The sequence below is a fragment of the Aotus nancymaae genome, unplaced genomic scaffold, assembly GCF_030222135.1.
Source record: "Aotus nancymaae isolate 86718 unplaced genomic scaffold, 86718_ANA_hifiasm-v0.15.2.pri h1tg001012l, whole genome shotgun sequence".
NCBI classification, from domain to species: domain Eukaryota; kingdom Metazoa; phylum Chordata; class Mammalia; order Primates; family Aotidae; genus Aotus; species Aotus nancymaae.
This window is the reverse complement of record NW_026989428.1, coordinates 16669-25000: the sequence shown is the minus strand read 5'-3', so window position 1 is coordinate 25000 and position 8332 is coordinate 16669. Positions and strand designations below refer to the sequence as shown.

At 46.9% G+C, this 8332-nt stretch overlaps 1 long non-coding RNA gene across 1 annotated transcript in view; it reads left to right on the top strand.

Annotated features, from left to right (window-relative positions):
- LOC135273314 (uncharacterized) overlaps nt 1-1867 on the top strand; it is a 21062-nt gene extending 19195 nt beyond the window's left edge. Inside the window, exon 3 of the long non-coding RNA XR_010341100.1 lies at nt 923-1867. This is a non-coding gene — a long non-coding RNA (uncharacterized LOC135273314). The remainder of the gene's footprint in view (nt 1-922) is intronic.
- The last annotated feature ends 6465 nt before the right edge of the window (nt 1868-8332 follow it).

Genomic DNA, 8332 nt, shown 5'->3' with positions numbered 1-8332 from the left:
TCTTGACCTCATGATCCGCCCGCCTCGGCCTCCCAAAGTGCTGGGAATCCACAGGTGTGAGCCACCGCACCTGGCTCTTCTTATGGCTTCTTAACTCTTCCATGTCATTCTTACGTTTGTCATGTCTTCGTCCGTTCGTTAATTTAGTTAGAGGCGGGGTCTCGAGTATTTCTCTACAGGCATTCATTCATTCATTCACTCACTTATTTGGGGGCAGGCTTGCGTTTATTTATCTAATTATATAGAGGCAGGCTCGCTTTTATTATTCATTCATTCATTCATTCATTCATTCATTCATTCATTCATTTTTTTTTAATTTATTTATTTACTTTTAAATAGAGACAGGGTTTCACCATGTTGGCCAGGCTGGTCTCGATGTTCTGACCTCAGGTGATCCACCCGCCTCAGCCTCCCAAAGCGCTGGGGGATTACAGGCCTGAGCCACTGTGCCCGGCTATTTGTTTATTTATCTATCAATCGATTTATTTAGAGGCAGGCTCCCTCGCACGCATGCGTGCGTGCATGCATGCATTTATTTAATTAGTTATTTTATTTTATTTATTTGGGGGAAGGCTCACATTTTTCTTTCCATCGAGGCAGGCTCGCATCTCTCTCTCTCTCTCTCTCTCTCTCTCTCTCTCTCTCCCCCCCCTCTCTCTCTCTCTCTCTCTCCCCCCCCTTCCCCACATCGGCCACCCCCCCTCGCCCCCGTCTGTCTCTCTTTAAAGGCAGGGTCTCGCTCTGTAGCCCAGGGTCACTCCAGCCTCAACGCTTTGGACCAAGACATCGGCACGTGGTCTCGCTTTGTGGCCCGCACTCTGGACACATATATTCCTTTTTAAATTTTGACGATGCTGCTGCTGCTGCTGCTGCTGCTGCTGCTGCTGATGATGATGATGATGATGATGATCAATTTATACAGGCGGAGGTGGTGTCGACTGACGGCTCGAGATGATCTCAAACTTTGGCGCTCCGGCCATCCTCCCACGTCGGCCTTTCAGACTGCTGCGATGACAGGCGTGAGCATGGATGGAACGGGCAGATCACGGGCTTGAGAGATCGAGACCATCCCGGCCGACGTGGTGAAACCCCGTCTCTACTAAAAATACAAAAATTAGCTGGCCGTGGTGGCGTGCGCCTGTAGTCTCGGCTACTCGGGACGCTGAGGCAGAAGAATCGCTTGAACCCGAGAGGCGGAGGTGGCGGTCGACTGAGATTGCACCACGCTACGCTACAGCCTGGGCTCACTGCAACCTCCACCTCCCGGGTTCCAGCGATTCCCCTGCCTCAGCCTCCCGAGTTGCTGAGATTATACAGGTACGTGCCTGTCATCCCAAGCCACTCGGGAGGCTGAGGCAGGAGAATCGCTGGAACCCGGGAGGCGGAGGTTTCGGCGAGCCGAGATCGTGCCACTGCTCTCCAGCCTGGGCAACGAGAGCGGAACTTTGTTGAGGGGGGGAAGAAATGCGAAATTTGGGAGTGAAAACTTGACCCCGGGACAGGAGGTAGCGTGCTGCAAGCTGTCTTCTTCTCCCCGTGAAATCCACGCTGTCTCCGGGAGCGTGGATTTCACGGACCTTCGTTTCCCTGTGACAGGTATTGCCACTCTGAGGTGGTGGGTCTGGCGCCCACTCGGAAACGCTATGGACTGGACTTCCATCTTAGATGGGTCCCATCTCCACCCCTAGCCTCCCTCCGTCCACACGCCCCCGCCCCTGGTCTCCTCTTCCTGTTGTCTAGGGGAATTGAAGTTCCATATGAACCCATGGGCGGGTGCCTAGGCTGTGTCCCCTGGGGGCTCTGGTCGACTAGTTGCAGGTGGGCACCACCTGAGAGGATTCCCTGGGTGGGCCCAGAAACGACCTGGCCCGAGAGGGAGAGGGATCGGGGAGAGGCTGGTGATGCGGCGTGCCTGAGCCGCTCCCCCCACCAACCTCCACCCCGACCCAGAGCGATCCAAGATTCCCTTCTTTTCCGTGCTGACATCTGCAAGCATCTAGCTAGGTCTTTTGTGTGTGTGTGTGTGTGTGTGTGTGTGTGTGTGTGTCTGTCTGTCTGTCTGTCTGTCTGTTATAAAGCTATTTATTTGGGTGAGTTATTCCAAGAGTTGTATACAGCTTTATTTTTTTTGGAATTGCAGTATTAAAGTTGCACTTTGGATTTAGGACTTACTGTCATTACTTTGGTGATATGTACGGTGGTCATCTAATGGATGCTGCACAGAGTAGGGACTACGGGGACCCACATTTTGTCCCCATCCCATCTTCAAATAATTGGGGTCTCTTAGGTCCGTGATGCAAAGGCATAAGACAATCCTGATCTTGAAGCCTTGAAGAAAGTCATTACGTATACACAGATAGAAAATGCAAATATGTCAATGTCATCTGATAGCTTGAAATAAAGAAATATTTTAGTTAAACTGTTATCAAAGTTCACATTTCTGTTAATGAGACATTACAAACCACAAGGTAAGGTCTTTACATTTTGGTTATTAAGCAGATTCAGTGCTTGGAACTATAGTTAATACTTAGTGGAATGATAAGTCTATCTACAAAGCGGGATAATGTATTAGACTGTCATGTATTCATTTTTTCCTGTATGCCAGGGTTTTTACATATTTGCCATATAAGTTGGCCTTTTGCAGGAGGAGTATAATTTACATTGTTTTTGACAGTGGGCTTAGTATGGTTAAATGTCCTATAAACTTGAAGGATGCTTCCATTTTTGTGGGTCTTAGCCTCTACCTGGTGCTTGCTATTGGGTGTGTTCAGGCACTGAGAAAGAGAAATAATGAGTGAGGCAGATGATGATGTTTGAACATAGGCCTTATCATTTAGTGAAGCATAAAAACACTGACACTTTTATATAAATGTCTTCGCGCATCACCTAGCGGCCACTGTAATGGAAAATCGAGGTGGCGCGGAGGGAGGTCTGCCTGACGACTTCACAGAGCCTGGGGCAACCGGTTTCTCTTCCTCCCATCTGGAGGCCCCTCCCTCTCTCCCTCGTTGCCTTGGGAACCTCCACCCTGGTGGGGGCCCTATGGTTCTTTTATCAGTACTTTGTGTTTCTTTGTTTGTTGGTGTCTTTTTTCATGCGCATGCATAGACTCTTCTCCTTGGGCTTTATGAGGAGTTGGTTTATTTTTTTTAAGCCCCTCCCCCCCGCCCCTTTACTCCAATTCCGTGAGTTTGTGAGGTGGGTTCCCCCCGACACCGCACCTCCCGCCACCCTGCGTGGAAACGTTCTGGAGCCAGGCGGGTGGGCCTCCATCTTCTCTCCCCTCCGCCCACCCTTTGCCGGTTGACATTTGCATGGGTGATCGCCAGGCCTCACCTCACTCGGTGGCCACTGTTTTTGAAGATGGGGGCTGGGGCTGGGGCACGGTCCCACTTCCCCAGAGGCAGCGGGGGGCGATGGCACAGACTTTGGCCCCCGTGGGCAAGCGGGTGGGCGGACTGGACTGTAGTGGTGGCGTTTTTTCACCCCTTCACGCCTCAGGCCCTCCTCCCTCCCTCCCTCCCTCCCTCCCTCCCTCCCTCCCTCCCTCCTTCCCTCCCTCCCTGGGAAAGCTTCATCTTGGCTGGGTCTCAATCACCTTTTATCATGATGTCTTATTTTCTCCTTCCTTGGACCAGCAAATTTGCAAAACGGGAAGGGCATCATGGCGCCACTCTGGGCCGTAGTAGTATTTGCCCAAAATAGAAACGCTGTCTAAAAAGTAATACTTTGCTCCCTTAAGATTACCGGAGGCGATGCCTTGGCACGGAATTCTAGGAAGGCGTATCTTTTCCCCAGGACGTGTTAGCTGCTGTTTTTCTCCTGTTGTTCACTAGCGCTTTTGTGGATTTCTCGACGTATGGTGACAGCGGGTTAATGTAAACTGTACTTCATAGTGTGATAACCTGCTTTTTGCCAGTTAAAACTAACTCTCTCCTTCTCAGACTAAAAGCTGTTCAGGCTTTATGTTAGCTTCCTGAGCTGGACAGACTCCATCTTAGCTTCTACATTTTAGTTGTTTTCCCACCATTCAGTACGGAACCAGAGTACGTAGCAGCTGGGGCGGGCTGACACTGGGCACCCCCAGGAATGCATTTGTTGATAAGAGGCCGACTTAAGTGGTACCAACAGAGCCTGGGAATGCAGGCAGCTGCTGTCCAGTGCCCAGAGCCCCCGTTACCTATGTAAGTTGTATGTCTTTTGTGACAACTGTACCCCTCGCACCTGGCACTGTTTTATTTCTACTAGGTTAACTTTTAACTTTTTGCTTACTCTGCTTTTGTGAAAAATTTGCTTCAGCTACGTTCCCCCTCCCTTTTAAAACTAGGGTATAAAAGACCACCTAACATTTTCTTAGGGGCCGGCCGAGAGAATTTTGTGCGTCAGCCACCTCTCGGTCGCTGGCATAATAAAGGACTCATAATTCAATCTCAGAGTGTGCTGCATTCTTTGACTCGCTCGGGTACAACAATAAGGTCTTCTGCTTCTGCTTCTTCTTATTCTTCTTTTTCTTTTTCTTCTCCTTCTTTCTTCTTCTTCTTCTTCTTCTTCTTCTTCTTCTTCTTCTTCTTCTTCTTCTTCTTCTTCTTCTTTTCTACTCCTTTCTTCTTCTCCTTCTCCTTCTTTTTTGTAGTATTTTATTTACTGATCTCTCTGAAACATGCACAAGTTTATATAGCTAAGGGAACTTACTTACCATGCTAAGATGTTGCTCAACATGACAAGTTTCTACAAAATATATTTCAAGGTATATAGTACCTTCATTTCATTCCCGAGGAATCAACATGTGAACATGACGTTTGGTTGGTGAAATTTAGGATACAAGCATAAGTGTCAAATAATATCACACTTCCGGTTTAATGGAAAACATAACGGTTGTGACAGTCTCACCTAACGCTTTGGTTAAAGAAAGGGAGAAGACGGACAGGGGTGTCACAGAAGCATGCGAGGATTTGACAGTTCGAATCATCTATAGCCCTTCTGAGAAACTACAGATGAAAAATACGTAGTAAAAATTTCTGTAGGCCGGGCGTGGTGGCTCACGCCTATAATCCCATCATTTTGGGAGGCCGAGGCGGGTGGATCATGAGGTCGAGAGATCCGGACCAGACCATCCTGGTCAACATGGTGAAACCCCATCTCTACTAAAAATACAAAAATTAGCTGGGCGTGGTGGCGCGCGCCTGTAGTCCCAGCTACTCTGGAGGCTGAGGCAGGAGAATTGCTTGAACCCGGGAGGCGGAGGTTGCGGTGAGCCGAGATCGTGCCATTGCACTCCAGCCTAGGTAACAAGAGCGAAACTCTGTCTCAAAAAAAAAAAAAAGAAAAAGAAAAAAGAAAGAAAGAAAGAAAGAAAGAAAGAAGGAAGGAAAAAATTTCTGTAACATGGTGGTTTCGGTACATTTATACTGATCATCATTCCATTCACGCACTCAAATAACTGCTGCTTCTGATCACTGAAAACTAGATTCAAAGCCACTGCTCCACAAGCTGATGCTACCGGTCCCCTATAATAACAGGTAGTTTAAATCTGGAAAGAAGGCAAAGCATACTGGTTAGTCAATGACTTGTAGAGATAATTGAGGCTACACTACTATACATAATCAGGTGCACGGTGTTCGTAACAATGCATACTGTGGTCCGGAGGTAATTCCGATTACCATATTCTATATTTATTGGTCATCGACAGCATACATTTTATGCTCCAAAAGAAATACCCCGATCCATCCAACAAAATGGTCACATTTCATGTTCTTTTAAAGGCAGACGAACTAAATTTAACGAAGCATTGGCTCTTCTTAATATCCCATTTTCAAGTTACTGATACGAATCCGCCAAAGAAACAATTATGCGTTTTACCTAACATCAAGTAATCTGCAAAGTTCCCGAGACAGACGCATGGCTTGTTCAGTTTCCAAAAGTAAATACAGGCTTTCTGACTGAAAACATTCGCATTCCTAGCTCTCTAAACCAAACATTCAAAAGAAAATTACAAAAAAATGACCTCTAAGCTTCTGAATAGTCCACTTGGTGACATAGAGTATTTTCCGTCCCAACACTTTCTCGACTGCAAAAGATATTTACTTCCTAAGTACATGACAAAGTCTTCGTTTCAAACCATTCACTCAGTTAGTTTCCATGGTAACATTGCGGGATTCCTTGGCCACCATCAGTCGCATTAGTTGACTGTGGAATTTCTCAATCTTCTTTACATCTTGAGCTTGCTCTGTTTTAGACACCAAAGAAACTCGATCATCTGTTACTTTCATACATACACCAGTTCCCATCAGAATGCCTGTATGTATTTGTCAGCTGGGCGCGGTGGCTCACGCCTGTCATCCCAGCACTTTGGGAGGCTGAGGTGGGTGGATTGCTTGAGCCTAGGAGTTTGAGATTGCTTGAGCCTAGGAGTTTGAGACCGGTCTGGCCAACATGGCAAAACCTCGTCTCTACTAAAATACAAAGATTAGCCGGGCATGGTGGCACAACTCCTGTAATCCCAGCTACTGGGGAGGCTGAGGCACAAGAATCGCTTGAACCCAGGAAGCAGAGGTTGCAGTGAGACAAGATCGCACCACTGCGCTCCAGCCTGGGCAACAGAGCAAGACTCCGTCTCAAAAGCAAAATTTAAAAAAGATATAAGGCACAACTGTAAACTTAGCTGAATTCTGATATCTACCCATTTTTGTGTCATCCCTATAGTTCACTTTGTATTAAGTTGGGTTTCATTTGGGATTTGCGATGTACATATATATTTCTAGCTGTTCATACAAAGTTCTTATATATCAAATGAAAAGTGTTTTTCTCGTATGTTATTAAGTAGTGAATATATAAGGACTGTACTGATCTTCTAGGCTTGAGTTTACATAGGTGAATATCACCAACACCTGGCCTTAGAAAAGGACCATGTCATTTTTGTTTTGTTTTGGTTTTTTTGGGCTATGACTTACGTCTTTTCTTGCCTCCTTCCTAGACGTTCCTATTTCGCTTTCTTGTCGGCTCACTTTTTCCCGTTCTATTTTCCACCAAACCATCTGTAGAGCTACAGAAGGTATCCTTTCTTATTTTTGGTAAAAGCCAGAACTTTACCTAGGAATCTTTTAACAGTTTTTTAGTGCTTATTTTTAAAATCACTGTCAACAATAAATCTAAGCCTAGAAGTATCCCTTCTTTCAACATATTTTTATTTGTTTCCCCGAGATGTGAAAGGGTTTCATTCCTTTAAGAGGCCTAACAGATTTGCCCCGACAGAGTTCACAAAACCCACTTCTCTAGAACGTAAATTGCTATCATGGGAGACTACCCAGAAATCTGACTCATGGCCCTGTGCCCACACTCTAAGACCTGTGTCTTTTGGAGAAGATCACAATGATTTAAGGACATTTTGAAACTTCCAATTATGTCTAAAAATTATATTCTTTTGTTTACATGATGAAACTTTTTGTTGTTCCTTGCTGGTATATAAAAAATATGTACGTGGGGCGGGGGGGGGGAAGAAGAAGAATGCCTGTGTTTGAGAACCACACGTGCCGTGCCGTGCCCTGCCGTGCCGTCACTGGGTCAGCGAGGTGAAGCTTCTCTCTCGGCAGGCAGGCAGCGTGGCTGAACTCCTCCCAGGTCTGGTACTGGGGCATCGTGGCCTGGAGTGCAAAAGTAAACAGAAGCAAGGCCGCAGAACCCGGCCCGGCAAACTACCTAGAGTCGCCAACGGACGCAAAAGTCATAAGGTCTTGTTTTCTACAAATTCATGAGGGCTTCTTCTTCTTCTTTTTTCCTTCTTTTTTCTTCTCTCCCTCTCTCCCCCCCCCCCCCGTCTCTGTCTCCCTCTCTCTCTCTCTCTCTCTCTCTCTCTCTCTCTCTCCTCTCTCTCTCTCTCTCTCTCCCCCCCCCCTCCGTCTCTCTCTCTCTCCCCCTCCCTCTCCCTCTTTTTCTTTTTACTAGAAGCTCAGGTAGATCTAATCTAATCTAATCCATTCCCAAGGCCTCAATTCTTTACTTTAGGAATCCCAGATTTGATCTCCATACAGAATCCTGTACGGAAGTGGCGAGTTGATTTCTGGACTTGGAGACCTCATAGATGTTACACATTAATAAAGATTCAGGCCTGGCACGCTCAGCCTCCCAAAGTGCTGGGATTACAGGCGTGCTGTTCACGCCCACTTATGCCCGGTGTGTTATGAGCGGCTCGGCTAACATGGTAACTTTGTGGCCCCATGGTGGGCCTTTGGTTTCCACCCTAACAGCCAGAGGCTACCTGAGAGAGCCCTGTCCCTCGAAAGAAGGGTGGTTATCTGCAGATAGCAGCAGCGTCTTGCTGTGAAATCCACAAAGC